The sequence below is a fragment of the Carcharhinus amblyrhynchos genome, chromosome 2 (genome assembly GCF_965287045.1).
Source record: "Carcharhinus amblyrhynchos chromosome 2, sCarAmb.v2.hapA, whole genome shotgun sequence".
Classification (NCBI taxonomy): Eukaryota; Metazoa; Chordata; class Chondrichthyes; order Carcharhiniformes; family Carcharhinidae; genus Carcharhinus; species Carcharhinus amblyrhynchos.
The window spans coordinates 41,506,524-41,523,042 of record NC_137325.1 but is presented as its reverse complement, the minus strand read 5'-3'; the positions used below and the strand labels follow the sequence as shown (position 1 = coordinate 41,523,042).

Genomic DNA, 16,519 nt, shown 5'->3' with positions numbered 1-16,519 from the left:
CAATTGCTGAGCTGATAAAATGACGCTAACCAGTCACCTGCCTTGCAGGAGTTTCAAAGTGACAATGGCCACATGGTTAATGTGTACACTTCAGCCTACTTCAAACAAAGGCAAGCCTTCACAGGACTCAATCTCCCATAATGATGCTAATGGCTGAAGCATTAGCAGTTCTAACACACTGGTTTTCACAGGAAAGTTTCAGTTTACCAACGCAAAACTAGTGTCTCCTAGAAGTTAGATGTGGAGATGCTGGCATTGGACTGGAGGAGGCACAGTAAGAAGTCTCACAACATCAGGTTAAAATCCAACAGGTTTATTTGGAATTTTTTTGCACGAGGACGGTCTCAACTGGGATTTGGGTTCATGTCGCACTCCATGTAATCCCCACAATTTGGCCTGGGTTGCAAAATCCTACTAACTGTCCTGATTTGAGACAATTCACACCTTTTTAATCTGCGATAATCCCTCTCTCCACTCGCACTGTCTGTAACCGTAAAGACTTGATTACCTGTAAAGACCTGCATTCCAACCATTCTTCACATTCCAATTTGTAATTATCTTGCAATTGTGACTTTGTCTATATATGCCATGTTCGTGAACCTACCTCTCCACTCACCTAACAAAGGAGCAGCGCTCTGAAAGCTTGTGATTCCAAATAAATCTGTTGGATTTTAACCTGGTATTGTGAGGCTTCTGATCGTCCTAGAACAAAGGAATTCAGACTCCAATTAAACATTTAAATTTCAGCCTTGGGAATACACATCCTTCATACACATGCCGAAATACAGATGGAAAAATTCACGTCTCCAGACTCTACGTGCCTTCACCTGGTGTAGTCTATTAATAGAGGATTGAAACATTTCAAATTTAAAATTCCCCCATTTATAAAATGAGAAATCAGAATAAATTAAAACACCTGCTTATGGACATGATGTGGAGTTGCTGGCATTGGACCGGGATGGATACAGTAAGAAGTCTCACAGCACCAGATTAAAGTCCAATAGGTTTATTTGGAATCACGAGTTTTCGGACTGCCGCTCCTTCCTCCGGTGCGTGGAGAGTTGGGTTTACAAACATAGCATATACAGACAGAGACGCAATTGCAAGATAATAGTTAGAATTCAAGTCTTTACAGGTTTTTATAGATACAGGCAATGCAAGTGGAGAAAGAGATAATCACAGGTTAAAGAGGTGTGAATTCTCTCAAGCTAGGACAGTTAGTAGGATTTTGAAAGCCCTCACAAAAAGGTGGGGGTTACATGCAGTGTGACAAGAACCCAAGATCCTGGTTGAGGCCATCCTCATGCGTGCAGAACTTGGCTATCAGTTTCTGCTCGGCAATTCTGCATTGTCGTGCGTCTCGAAGAACGCTTACCTGAAGACTGAGGCTGAATGCTCTTGACTGCTAAACTGTTCTCCGACAGGGAGGGAGTCACTCCTGTCTGGCGACCGTCAAAGGTGTCCTTTCATCCATCATCGTAGCATCTGCATTGTCTCGTCGATGTACCACGCCTCAGGACATTCTTTCTTGCAACATATGAGGTAGACAACGTTGGCCGAGTCACATGATTATGTACTGTGTACCTGGTGGGTGATGTTCTCACATGTGATGGTGGTATCTATGTCGATAATCCCGCACGTCTTGCAGAGGTTGCGTTGGCAAGGTTGTGTGGGTGTTGTGGTCGTTCTTGTCCTGAAGGCTGGGTAGTTTGCTACGAACAATGGTCTGTTTGAGGTTGCGCAGCTGTTTAAAGGCAATATATATGCTGTGTTTATGAACCCAACTCTCCACTCACCTGACGAAGGAGCAGCACTCAAAGCTTGTGATTCCAAGTAAACTTGTTGGACTTTAACCTGGTGTTAATGGACAGGTAGAGTGCAGGGAAATGGAAACAGCTTCAATTGACCCCACTCCTGTCTGTGACACCCTATCTATTCAATCTAGGCCCCTCATAATTTTGAATAACTATCAAATCTCCACTCAACCTTCTTTTCTTTAAGAATTGGGACAACCTCTCTAATCTTTCGATGTAACTCAAGTTCCTCATCCCTAAAACTAATCTTACAGACCTACCTGAATCCACACTAATACTTTCACATTGTACCGAAAGTGTGGTGCCAGAAATGAACACAATACTCAATTTGAGGCCTAACTGGTTTTTAACTAAAAATCGGCAAACATCAACTTGTAGTGAGGCATCCTGAATCAATGATGGGCACTACACCAACATTACTGCTGTAATGGCGGTTCATACACAGTGTGTGGTTGCTTAAGAAATGTATTTGACAAAATTGAGTTGAGCAAATGGTTTATAAAGAGTTCCATTAATGATCGAGTTAGGAATTAGAAGGGAAATTAAATAATTTCTCTTATTTATGGAAAAAGCCATGAGAAAAGTATATTGACTCAATTTGTATTAAAAGTTTGTACTAAAAAATTGAGGATATGCTGAGAAGCTAAGGAGATTGCACCAAGATCAGTCAAAAAAGGAGACTTACCCGGGCCAAATGGTTTTTCCCTATCCTTCTGTTAGGGTAGCCCAGGACATCACCACCATCCTAGAGGAGACAAAATGTTATCTGAGAGTAAATTCTGAAATGAGACCACTATCACCTCATCTAGATCTCATATAGAAGTAGAGAAGCAAGTAACTGTTGCTTGGATTTTACTCACTATTTTCAAGCGAACTAAGCAATTTGTAAAAGGTAACAATTATGATAATGTATAAATCCCATTTCAAACAGGCATGGGGTGGGAAATACTGGAAGGTAACATGGCTATCCAATCATCTGTGGTCATTACAGGTAGCACTGGCCCCAAAGGAAGACTAGACCATATAGCTCTTTTCCAATAATTAAAATGAAATAGATTGACAAAATCTGGCACTTGAGAGGACAGTGAGAGGGTATCACATTGCAACCTGTCCTAGTGATGGTAACTGAGGCATAAATATTGGTCAGGACACTGGGAGATGACCCTGCCCTTTTTTAAAATAATGCTATGTGATCTTTTAGATTCACCCAAAAGGCAGAGACTGCATTCGCTGCCAATGCCAGGTGATTCTCCCATAAATCATAACATACAACGATATCGGCAACGGTCAGGACAATTTTTTTTAGTTGTTTGGTCAACAGTCCAAGCCACCCCCTTTTCTAAACTAGGCATATAATTCCATGGAAGTGCAACTTAAGCACTAAATGTAATAGCAGGCTTGAAGTCCAGTCATGTAATAAAGAATGTTTCATGCAAAGCATTTTAATGATTCATCACAGAATCTTTACAGTGCAGAAGGAGTCCATTCGCCCCTTCGAGTCTGCACTGACCACAATCGCACCCTGGCCCTCTTTCCATAACCCCATGCATTTACTCTAACTAGCCCCCTGAAACTACGGGATGGCCATTCCACCTAAACCTTTGGACTGTGGGAGGAAATCGAAGCACCTAGAGGAAACCCATGCAGACATGGGGAGAATGTGCATACTCCACACAGACAGTGACCCCAGTTGAGAATCAAACACTGATCCCTGATGCTGCGAGCTGTAGCGCTACCACTCTGCCAATTCTAGATCAGCGAAACAATTTTCAAGATCCTCTATATGTCATTATTGCTTGATTTGGGTTCTTGTGATTTAATGCAACTTCTACAAGGGCATCTTTCAGTATTTGTATGTGTTTTCAACATGTCATCGATGAAGACAAACATCTCGCCAAGGCCATCACCACACCTCCACTTCTTGCCTTCAAGCAGCCGCACAACCTCAAACAGACCATTGTCCGCAGCAAGCCACCCAGCCTCCAGGAGAAGAGTGACCATGACACCACACAACCCTGCCACATAGCTCTCTCGACCTATCTTCATAAGGCATACCACACAATCCAGGTATCACCCTTGTAAATCTCTTCTGCACCCTTTCTATGGTTTCCACATCCTTCCTGTAATGAGGCGACCAGAACTGAACACAGTACTCCAAGTGGGGTCTGACCAGGGTCTTATACAGCTGCAGCATTATCTTGGAACTCCTAAACTCAATTCCACGATTGATGGAGGCCAGAACACCATACACCTTCTTAACCACATCCTCTACCTGCAAAGCTGATTTGAGCCCAGACCCCAAGATCCTTCTGATTTTCCACACTGCTAAGAGTCATACCCTTAATATAATATTCCGTCATCCCATGTGACCTGCCAAAATGAACCACCACACACTTATCTGGGTTGAAGTCCATCTGCCATTTCTCTGCCCCGTCTTGCATCCTATCTATGTCTCGTTGCAACTTCTGACATCCCTCCAAACTATCCACACCTCCAACCTTCGTGTCATCGGCAAACTTACCAACCCATCCCTCCACTTCTTCATCCAGGTCATTTATAAAAATCACAAAGAGTAAGGGTCCCAGAACAAATCCCTAGGGCACTCCCCTGGTGACCGACCTCCATGCAGAAAAAGACCAATCTACAACCACTCTTTACCTTCTGTGGGCAAGCTAGTTCTGGATTCACAAAGCAATGTCCCCCTGTATCCCATGCCCCCTCACCTTCTCAATAAGCCTTGCGTGGGAGACCTTATCGAACGCCTTGCTGAAGTCCACATAAACCACATCTGCTGCTCTTCCTTCGTCAATGTGTTTAGTCACATCATCAAAAAACTCAACCAGGCTCGTAAGGCACGGTCTGCCTTTGACAAAGCCATGCTGACTATTTTTGATCATACTATACCTCTCCAAATGTTCCTAAATCCTGTCTCTCAGGATCTTCTCCATCAACTTACCAACCACTGAGGTTAGACTCACCGGTTGATAATTTCCTGGGCTATCTCTTCTCCCTTTCTTGAATAGAGGAACCACATCCGCAATCCTCCGGAACCTCTCCCGTTTCCATTGATGATGCAAAGATCATCGCCAGAGGCTCTGCAATCTCTTCCCTCGCCTCCCACAGTAACCTGGGTTACATCCCATCCAGTCCCGGCGACTTATCTAACTTGATGCTTTTCAAAAGCTGTAACAATCCTCTTAACGTCAACATACTCAAGCTTTTCAGCCCGCTGCAAGCCTGCACTACAACCACCAAGATCCTTTTCCACTGTGAATACTGAATTAAAGTATTCATTGAACACCTCTGCTATTTCTACCGGTTCTATACAAACCTTCCCACCGTCACATTTGATAGGTCCTATTCCTTCACACCTCATCCTTGTGCTCTTCACATACTTGTAGAATGCCTTGGGCCTTTCCTTAATCTTACCTGCCAAGGCCTTCTCATGATCCTTTCTGACTCTCCTAATTTCCTTAAGTTCCTTCCTACAAGTCGTATACTCCTCTAGATCCCTAACATTACCTAGCTCCCTGAATCTTTTGTACGCTTTTTCCTTCTTGACTAACTTCATTACAACCATGGTTCCTGTAACCTACCAAAACTTCCTGTCTTATCGGAACATTGTCGTGCAGAATTCCAGACAAATATTCCTCGAAAATCTGCCATATTACTTCTGTACATTTCCCCAAGAAAACCTCCTTCCAATTTATGGCTCTAATTTCCTGCCTGATGGCTTCATAATTCCCCTTACTCCAGATAAACATTTTCCTAGCTTGTCTGATCCCATCTCTCTCCAATGCTAGTGTAAAGGAGATAGAGTTATGATCACTATCCCCAAAATGTTCTCCCACTGAGAGATATGAGACCTGTCCAGGTTTATTACCCAATACCAAATCAAGTACAGCCTCTCCTTTTGTAGGCTTATCCACATGCTGTATCAGGAAACCCTCCTGAACACACCTAACAAACTCCTCCCCATCTAAACCCCTTATCCTAGGGAGATTTCAATCGATATTTGGGAAATTAAAGTCTCCCATCACAACAACTCTGTTATTATTACATGTCTCCAGGATCTATTTTTCTGTCTGTTCCTCAACATCCCAGTTACTATTGGGTGGCCTACAAAAACACCCAAACACGGTACATACTCTTGCGACTCAGCCGTTATCAACCTGACAGCTGCAGAAAAGGATGTCCCGAGGCCTGGTACACTGAGGAGACTATGCAGATGCTATGACAATGAATGGATGAACACCACTCAATAATCACCAGCCAGGAGTGTTCCCTTCCAGTCAGGGAACACTTCAGCAGTTGAGGGCATTCGGCCTCTGATCTTCGGGTAAGCGTTCTCCAAGGCGGCCTTCATGGCATATGACAGTGCAGAGTCGCTGAACAGAAACTGATAGCCAAGTGTCGCACACGAGGATGGCCTCAACCGGGATCTTAGGTTCACGTCACACTATCTGTAACCCCCACGACTTGCCTGGGCTTGCAAAACTTGTCCTCCCTGGAGACAATACATACCTCTTTAACCTGTGCTTGGCTTTGATCAAAAAAAAATGCAAGTATAGCCCAGCAGCTGTAGCCAGTCAGTGTAACCTCGCTAGTGGGAATATTTTTAAAAGTAATTGGGACCCAAATGAGGAATGCATAGGGCAAACGTGGATTAATTAAGGCAAGCCAGATTGGATTTAAGGGCAAACTTGCTGGAGTTTTTTGATAAGTTAACAACAGAAGATTAATGAAGGTCATGTGAAGTACATGGGCTTTGAAGACATATTTGATAAAGTGCCACACGACAGACTTACAGCTCATGTAAAAAAGGGACGGCAGCAGCATGGATACAAAAATAGCTGAGTGACATGAAACAGAGAAGTGGTGAATGGGTGTCTCTTGGACTAGGGGAAGGTTTATAGTGAGGTTGAACAGGAGTCAGTGTTAGAACCTCTGCTTTTCTTATTATACAATAATGACATACTTTGGTGAACAAGCAACAATTTGCAGGTAGCACAAAATCTGTAAGCATCGTGAACTGAAGAGAATAGCACATGGTACACTGAGGAGACTATGCAGAAACTTCGAAAGCACATGGACAACTTGGTGCAATATGTGGACAATTGGAAAATGAAATTAAATGCAAAGAAATCACAGAATTCCTAAGCTGTATAAGGGCATTTGGCCCATTGAGCCTGCACTTACAACAATCCCACCCAGGCCCTTTCCCCATAATCCCATGTATTTACCTGATTATCATCCTGACACTAAGGGATAATTTGGCACAGCCAATCCACCTAACCTACACATCTTTGGACTGTGGGAGGAAACCAAAGCACACGGAGGAAACTCATACAGACAAAAGGAGAATGTGCAAACTCCACATAGACAATCATCCAGGTCAGAATTGAACCTGGGTGCCTGGCACTGTGAACAGCAGTGCTAATCATTGAGCCACTATTCTGCATGTGACTTTTTTTTTAAGGAAGAATGAGAGACAATATAAAAAGGAACAATTCTAAAGGGGGCAAAGGGACACAGGGACCTGGATGACATATGCACAGATCAATGTACGTGACAGAACAGGTTGAGTTTGCCAATAATAAAGCAAGATCCTGAGCTTTGTAACTAGGGACATAGAGCACAAATGCAAAGAAATTATGTTAAACCTGTAATAAAGAGGCACCACATTATAGGAAGGATGTGAAGGTATGCCTGAGGTTGCAGGAAAGAGTCATGAAAATTGTTCCAAGGATGAGGAACTCCAGTTACATAGATATATTGGAGGAGCTGTGGCTGTTCTTGTTTGAGAAGGGAACGTGGGGAAGAAAGAGAATGTCAAGAGGAGATTTGATAATGGTATTCAAAACCATGAACAGCCTGGGAAAAAACTGTTTCCACTGGTGGTAAGGAATCAAAGGGCACCAATTTATTATAATTAGCAAAAGCAAGTGACATAAGGACGATCTTTTTTATGCAGTGGTTCAGATCTGGAACATACTGCCTGAAAATGTGGTGGAGGCTGCTTCAATCCTGGCTTTGGAAAAAGAACTGGATTATTATTTGAGGAAAAAAGCTTGGCAGAAAAAGACTGGAGAATATGATGTGAATTTCCAGATCATGATGACTTACTTCTGTGCTGTAATCATTCTGATTCTTTCACATTTGAAGTATTGCAAGCTTCAACTCCTGGACACCAAAATCCCTCAGGATCTTCACTTTTCTTCTCTGACCCCAAATCTTTTAAAAACTCATCCCTTACTATATATCTATCTCCTCCAACCATACCTCCCTTGACCCTGAATTATGTCATTAGCACAGGCCTTAGTTTCATATCCTTATGTCCCCACAGTGCCACACTGCGTCTTTAACCATTACCTTTGTCTCCACACCTACACTTTTCATTAAAAAGCAACCTCCCTATGCCCCAGTGGACCTCCCCCCTGCCCATCTCCCGCCACCTGACCCCTCCCTCTCAACTCTTACACATTCCAATCTTTTATTGAAAACTGCTGGCTTAATAGTGGCCGTCACAATTTCTCCAATTCCCTCAGTCACTAACCTGTTTCCCTATGAACTTGCTGCAATCCATTATCTTGAGTCCGCCCTTAACATCGTCACCTAATCTGCTGAAAAGAGTTGTGCTTTTGTTATTTGGTAGAGGTCAAACTCTCTGACACTTTATTCTACCTTCCCCAGACCTTTACCCTACCAAACATCAAGCCATTGTTTCCAGGAATATCACTGACCTCATCTAAGGGCGGCACAGTGGCTAGCACTGCTGCCTCACAGCGTCAGGGACCTGGGTCCGATTCCCAGCTTGGGTCATTGTCTGTGTGGAGTTTGGAGTCTGCACATTCTCCCTGTGCCTATACGGGTTTCCTCTGGGTGCTCTGGTTTTCTCCCACATCCAAAGATGTGCGGGTTAGGTGGACTGGTTATGCTAAATCGTCCCTTAGCATCAGGGGACTAGCTAGAATAAGTGCATAGGGATATGGGAATAGGGCCTGGGTGGAATTGTGATTGGTGCAAACTTGATGTGCCGAATGGCCTCCTTCAGCACTGCAGGATTCTATGGAGATATGCTCTCCACAACCTCCAACTTTAGCTTCCCAAACCAAAAGTGCCTGCTTCCACATCCTCCTCAAAAGAACCGCATTGACAGACTCATTGTTTCAGCCTGTTCTTGAACTCACATCTTCCCATCTCACCTTCTACACTTGTCTAGCCTCTTTCCATCTGCAGCTTTGACTTTTCCAACAACCTCTGTAACTTCAATAGTTTCCAGTTCCCTGATCCTAACAGTCTTCTTTTCACTGTGGACCTCTGAACCCTCTGCACATCCAGTCCTTACCAGCATATTCAGCTCTTTGCTTCTTTTTTGAACAGAGATCCAAAAAGTTCAGATCCACATCATTCTCCTCTGTCTGATTAATCTGGTTACCACTGATCAACCTCTTCAATTCCACTCCCTTTCTCCAAATAAAATGTGTTGCTATGGACACAAATTATACTGTTTTGTGGGATATGTGGAAATTTTTTTGTTTCACCCCTACACAGGTCCCTCCTTATCTCTTTAAAGATGACTGTTCTGATTGTGTTTTCGCCCTGCTTTTCCAATTGCTGTCCTTTTCTCACTTTCACTGACTGAGCTTCCCATCTTATTATTTTAATTCTCCACTTTGCTCCCAATAGACCTCTGTCTTTGGCCCGTTGTACTGCAATGACGCTCGACAAGTTTGAGGAACAGCATATCATTGGTGCAGTCTTCTGGAGTCAATATAAAGTTCAATCATTTCAGAACATAACTCTCTGCCTCCATTTTCATGTTTCTTTGTTGGCTTGATTTTTCTTGCACTTCTCTATTATTTCACCTGCATTTAATGGAGGATATTTAAGATTCTGCCATTCTAAACGCATCTTGTCCCTTACTTAATAAAAACAAATTACTGTGGATGCTGGAATCTGAAACCAAAAGAGAAAGTGCTCGAAAATCTCAGCAGGTCTGACAGCATCTGTAAAGAGAGAAAAGAGCTGACATTTCAAGTCCAGGTGACACTTTATCAAAGCAAAAAGGCATAGAAAGTGGGAGATATTTATTCTACACGATGAGGGAATGAAAGACGTGTGATCAGCACAGAAATCAGGGGAAAAGACTGCTAATGGCAGTCCACAGAGAATAAAGGGTGCAAATAGCCAAACAGCAGAGAAGTTGAAATCTGAGGGTAAGCTGTGACGATAGAGATGTTGGGGGTGGGGAGGAATAAATGGGACAGAGGTAAAAATTTTAAAAGGGGGGAGAAAAGTTGAGGGAAAGGGGAAAAAATAGGGGGAAAGTGTTGGGGGGGAAGAAAAGCAATGAAGAAATAAAAAGATAGAGGATAATACAAAATTAAATAAAATGAAAACGAAGGGTTCAAGTTGGGGTAGAGCTCATCATCTGAAGTTGTTCAATTCAATGTTGAGACCAGGAGGCTGTAAAGTGTCTAGCCAAAAGATAAGATGCTGTTCCTCCAGTTTGCGTTGAGTTTCACTGGAACATTTCAGCAGGCCAAGGACAAACATGTAGGCATGTTTAAAATGGCAAGCAACTGGAAAGTCAGGGTCCTGATTGCTGGGCACCTTCAGTCTGTGCACACAGCAATCACCCAGTCTACGCTTGGTCTCTCCGATATAGAGGAGACCACATTGGCAGCAGCTATTGCAACACACCAAATTGAAAGAGGTGCAAGTGAAATGCTGCTTAACCTGGAATGAATGTTCTGGACCTTGGATGGTGAGCATAGAAGAGCTAAAGGAACAGGTTATACACCTTCTGCGATTGCATGGGAAAATACCATGAGTGATGGGAGAGGTGTTGGGTATAGTGGAGGAAAGGACTAGGTTATCCTGGAGGGAATGGTCTCTATGGCATGCTGACAGAGGGAGTGAAGGAAAGATATGCTTGGTGGTGGCATCATACTGGAGTTGGCAAAAATGGTGGAGGATTATGCTTTACATGCAGCAGTTGGTAGGGTAAAATGTGAGAAGGGGGGACTCTATCCTTGTTCTGGGAGGAAGGGGAGGGGATGGTGGTGGCGCAGGAGATGGATTGCACACTGTTGAGGGCCCTGTCGACAACTGTAGCTCAGAATCCATGGTTGAGAAAAATGGAGCAGATATTAGAAGCACCACTTGGAAAATAGCACCATCAGAACAAATGCAATGGAGGCGAAGGAGCTGAGAGAAAGGGATGGAGTCCTTCAGGATGTAGAATATGAAGAGCTGTAGTCCAGATAGCTGTGCAAGTCAGTGGGCTTGTAATGGATGCTGACAGATAGTCTATTGCCAGAAATGGGACAGAAAGGTCAAGGAAGGGAAGGAAAGTGTCTGAGATGGACCAGGTGAAGGCTGAAGGGGTGGAAACTGGAAGCGAAGTTGATGAATTTTTCGAGATCTGAACGGGAACATGAAGCAGCACCAACATAGTCATCGATGTAGCAGTAAAGGAGTTGTGGGAAAGGAACTGGTAGGCATGGAACAAGGGATGTTCCATGTACCCCATAAAAATACAAACGCAGCTAAGACCCATGCAGATACCCATTACTACACCTTTGCTTTGGACAAAGTGGGATGAGTTGAAAAAAATGTTGTTGAGAGATAGAATGGGTTCAGCCAGGTGGAGCAGAATGGTGGCGGATGGGAATTGTTCAGACCTCTTTTTAAGAAAGAAGGCATGGGACGGAGGTGTAGAAAGATTGCACGTTGGTGGTAACTGAGGGCAGTTATGGCCTGTGAACTGGGAGTATGTGGAACATTTCTTATTTCTAGCCCTATCAGGTCGAGAGAGAGGAAAGAGGGGGCACTGGCATCAGGTTCTGTCGGTGGGGGCAGGGGGTGGCGCTGGGTCCCATCAGGGGTGAGTTGGGGGAGGGGAGAGGAGTGCCGCCGGGTCCTGTCGGGGTGGGGGGAGGCGGTGGCTGAGCCTGGGGGCCAGGTCCTGTCGGGCGAGGGCCAGGTCCCGTTGGGTGGGGGTAGCCAAAACCAGGTCCCGTCTGGGAGGGGCCATGGCACTGGGCCCCAATCAAGGGGAGGGGTCCACAGCATTAGGTCCCATTTGTTGGGACCATCCCATCCGAAAAGTAGCAGATGGAGTTTAACCCCGAAAAGCGTGAGGTGATTCATTTTTAGTAGGACAAATTTGCATGCAGATAACAGGGTCAATGGCAGGGTTTTGAGGAATGTAGAGGAACACTGAAATCTTGGGGTTCATATTCACAGATCTCTGAAAGTTGCCACTCAACTGGATAGAGCCATGAAGGAGGCTTATAGTGTGTTAGTGTTTATTAACAGGGGGTTTGAGTTTAAGAGCCGTGGGACATGCTGCAAGTATACCAGATCTTGGTGAGACCACATTTGGAATATTGTGTTCAGTTCTGGTCACCTCACTATAAGAAAAATGTGGAAGCATTGGAGAGAGTGCAGAGGAGATTTACCAGGATGCTGCCTGGTTTGGAGGTTAGGTCTTATGAGAAAAGGTTGAGGGAGATGGGGCTTTTCTCTTTGGAGTGGAGGAGGATGACAGACAACTTAAGAGGTTTATAAGATGTTGAGGGGGATAGATAGAGTGGGTGTGCAGAAACTATTTCCTTGGGTGGATGTAGCTGTTACTAGGGGACATAACTATAAGGTTCATGGTGGGGGATAAAGGGGGGGATGTCCAAGGTAGATCCTTCACTCAGAGTGGTTGGGGTGTGGAATACATTGCCTGCTGTGATAGTAGAGTCCGACACTTTAGGAAGTTTCAAGCAGTTATTGGATAGGCACATGGAACACTCCAAAGACAGGGACTGGGATAGCTTGATCTTAGGATTGGACATAGCTCGGCACAACATTGAGGGTCGAAGGGCCTGTACTGTAACGTTCTATGTTGGGGGGAGGGGGGGGTGGATTGGGGCAGCAGTGCCGGATCTTGTCTGGAGGAGAGGGGGTAGAAAGGATGGTGCCAAGTCCTGTCAGAGGGCTGAGGGGCATCGGGTCCTATGAAGTTGGGGGGGGTGGGAGACGCCAGGTCCCGGGGAGGTTAGCGGGGCCTGGGAGCGGGGGGGGGGGAAGCGTTGGGTCCTGGGCAGGGGGAGCGGGCTTGGGGCGGCGGTGCCGGGTCTCATCTGGGGGGGGGGGGGAGCTGAGCCGCATCCTGTGTGATGGCGGCTGGTTGGCGCCGGGTCCTGTCCGTGAGAGTGGTGATCGACCCCGGGAGTGGGGTTACTGTGTGATACACCCTGCGGTCCTCTTTGGACATATTCCGCCGCTATAAGTAACTTTCAGCCCCAAAGTCGCTGCCACTCACCCAAACCCGCTCCACATCCGGGCACCTAACGGAACTGAGGTCACTACATCGCGAACGGAAGGAGGGGTGAAAGGTCATAAAGCAGTGCTGACTCTGAACAGCTATCATCGAGCAAAGGTTACGAAACTCCAATTGGTGCACACAGCGGCCTGCCTTCTGCCACAGCCAGCTCTCAAGTTTCTTTCAGATTTAAACGAAAACTAGCCCCACTCCTCCGTCAGTACCAGGAGTTGTTCGGTATTTGAGTTCAATCACATCTTCCCATCCACCGGGCACTGTATACCTCGTTACTCCTCGCTTTATTTATTGGATGAACTTCTTAATTTCTTCCAGATTGGTGTTTGGCTAAGTGAGAATGAGATTCGAGCCTGACAGCACCTATACAACGGCTAGCTTCCATGTCCTTGGTTAGAAAGCACGCTCCTAAATGAATGCATCAATCTATATTGACAGCTACTATGTCTGTGTCAGTTCTGACAGGCTGCTTACAGTCCTGCCGAATCATCTCCATCACTGGTAAACCAGCCACAGGGGTCCAGGACAATAGCTGTGTCTCTGTCGATTTTTTTAAAATTTGGTTTTTATTATTATTATTCACAAGTAGGCTTACATTAACATACAATGAAATTACTATGAAAATCCCCTAGTTACCACACTATGGCACCTGTTCAGATACACTGAGGGAGAATTTAGCATAGTCAATGCTAACCAGCCCATCTTGTGTATCTGTTAATATCTGCTTGTATTTATCAGTCTGGTTGCTGCCAATTTATGCCAATCAGCCTGTACCTGTTTGTCACCCAGTCTATGGGTGGGATTTTTCTCTCTCATTTGGCATGTTTTACAGTGGCGGAAGAAAATGTGCTACTCACTGGTAGGAGGACTTTATTGTCCTGCCATTATCAACAGGAATTCCTGCTGGACGAACTCCTCGCCACCAGGAAACTCATGCAGGGGTGCACTGTTGGCGGGACCATCCTGCCAGCGATCCTGCCGACGTGAACGGGAAAGATATTTTTACATATATCTGTGTAATGTCCATATTCATCTTTGTACCTGTCTTTTCTATCTGTGCCTATATCTAAACAATAAAACAATTTTCCTCTTTAACTTTTGAAAATGACAGTAATCTCCCTCCACCATTATACTTTGCTCTGTGCCTTAACATAGAAACGTGGAAAATAGGAGCAGGAGGAGGCCATTCAGTCCTTTGAGCCTGCTCTGCCATTCATTATGATCATGGCTAAACATCCAACTCAATAGCCTGATCCTGCTATAAAACGTATACTGTTTGGCCTCAACTACTTTCTGTGGTAGCGAATTTCACAGGCTGACCACTCTCTGGATGAAGAAATTTCTCTTCATCTCTATCCTAAATGTTCCATCCTGTATCCTCAAACTGTGACCCATGGTTCTGGACGTCTCCACTGTTGGGAATATCCTTGCACCTACCCTGCCTAGTCCTTTTAGAATTTTATAGGTATCTAAGATTTCACCCTCATTCTTCCGAAGTTGAGCGAATACAATCCTTAGTGACTCAATCTCTCCTCATATGTCAGTCCTGCCATTCCAGTAATCAGTCTGCTAAACCTCTGCACTCAGTCTAGAGCAACAACATCCTTCCTCAGATGAGACCAAAACTGCACCAAATATTCCAGGTGTGGCCTCACCAAAACTCTGTATAATTGCAGCAAGACATCCCTGCTCCAATACTCGAATCCTTTCACTGTGAAGGCCAAAATATCATTTGCCTTTTCTACTGCCGGCTGCGTCAGCATACTTACTTTCAGTGATTGGTATACAGGGACACCCAGGTCTCATAGAGTCATAAAGGTTTATATCATGGAAGCAGGCATTTTGGCCCAACTTGTCCATGCTGCCCTTTTCTAAATCCTGAAGTTAGTCTCAATTGCCCACATTTGGCCCATATGCCTCTATACCCATCTTAGTTATGTAACTGTCTAAATGCTTTTTAAAAGACAAAATTATACCCGCCTCTATTACTACCTCTGGCAGCTTATTCCAGACACTCACCACCCTCACTACACATTCCCATTACACACTCCCCTCTTCTAATTTATTGCCATTTGGATGTTAATCTGCCTTCCCGATTTTGATACCAAAATGGTAAATTCATATTTAACCAAATTATACTGCATCTGCCATTCATCTTACTACTCATTCAGCTTGTCCAATTCACACTGAAGGATCTTTGCATCCTCCTCACACCTTATCTACCCACCCTGCATTGTGTCATCTGCAAATTTGGAGATATTACATTAAGTTCTGTCAACTAAATCATTAACATATATACAGTAAATAGCTAGGGTCCCAGCACTGATCCCTGCAGTACCCCACAAGTTACTGATTGCCACTTGGAAAAAATCTGTTTATTCCTACCCTTTATTTCCTGTCTGCCAATCAGTTTTCTATCCATCTTAATACATTACTCCAACCCCATGTGCTTTAATTTTGCATGCTAATCTCTTATATGGAACTTTGTCGAAAGCCTTCTGAAAATCCAAATAAAATAAACAGTTCATTCTCCAGGAACCAGTCCAATGCTATTCTAAACTCCCAAAGGCTTGTTTCCTTTTTCCTTTTCAATCTGGGTAATTTGTAAGCCAAAAACTGACTTTCACAGTGAGAGTTACCCTGGAGATTCCTCGAACCAAAGATAGGCATTTCTTCCAAGAATCTGGCCTCTTCAATTAGAATGCAAACTTACATGATATCCAACATGATTAAACAGCCTCTAGTTCTTGATTTTCACTCTCTCTAAGACCAGTTCTCACAGACCAAACAGCTTGTTAGGTTCAGTGATATCTTAAGAAATCTTGTAAGCTGACACTACAATGGTTTGCTATGGATTCGTCCCCTCTCAAAGCCTATCTCTATGTCTACCTATATCACATGGGCTGGGTATCCAGGGAGAAATGTGAATTACTTGTGTTTACCTTTCTTGTCTCTTGGGGGTGTCAACTGTTTGGTTTCTAATTATCATGTTGCACCAAAGACCCCAGGCTATAAACTAGTTCAACTTACAATTTATTAATTGATCACAGCACCCAACATCTTTGTCAAAGTGGTGCAACAAACAGGGGAAATAAGAAATAACATTAGTGAAATTAGAGTTACTACGTAGTGGGAGGACCTCTGGGATTGGGGTTTAAACGTCCAAATCCACCCATGGGTCCACATTCTGTCACACCTGGCCGTAATAGGAATCTATAATAGGCAGTGTACCTAACCATCCTCACATTTAAATTCGCCCGATAGAAGAAGGAATTTCAGCAACATTTGGACTCAGCAAGGGCCATCCGACATCGGGAACGGCTCTACAATCAAGAACCTTAATACTCTCCCAATTGTGTTGTAATAT

General features: G+C 44.3%; 1 protein-coding gene across 11 annotated transcripts in view; it reads right to left on the bottom strand.

The window, feature by feature from the left end:
- tbc1d7 (TBC1 domain family, member 7) overlaps window positions 1-13,162 on the bottom strand; it is a 74,191-nt gene extending 61,029 nt beyond the window's left edge. For 4 of the 11 annotated variants that reach the window (XM_080204881.1, XM_080204873.1, XM_080204960.1 and 1 more), the window contains exons 1-4: window positions 13,138-13,160; window positions 9,741-9,823; window positions 2,500-2,559; window positions 617-702 (exon numbers count right to left, since the gene is read on the bottom strand). The gene's annotated coding sequence lies outside the window, so the exon portion shown is untranslated. Of the gene's footprint in view, window positions 1-604; window positions 703-1,375; window positions 1,585-2,499; window positions 2,560-9,740; window positions 9,824-13,137 lie in introns of those variants that run through there. The other 7 variants (XM_080204898.1, XM_080204890.1, XM_080204906.1 and 4 more) reach the window with 5 other exon arrangements.
- Between the last annotated feature and the right edge of the window lie 3,357 nt (window positions 13,163-16,519).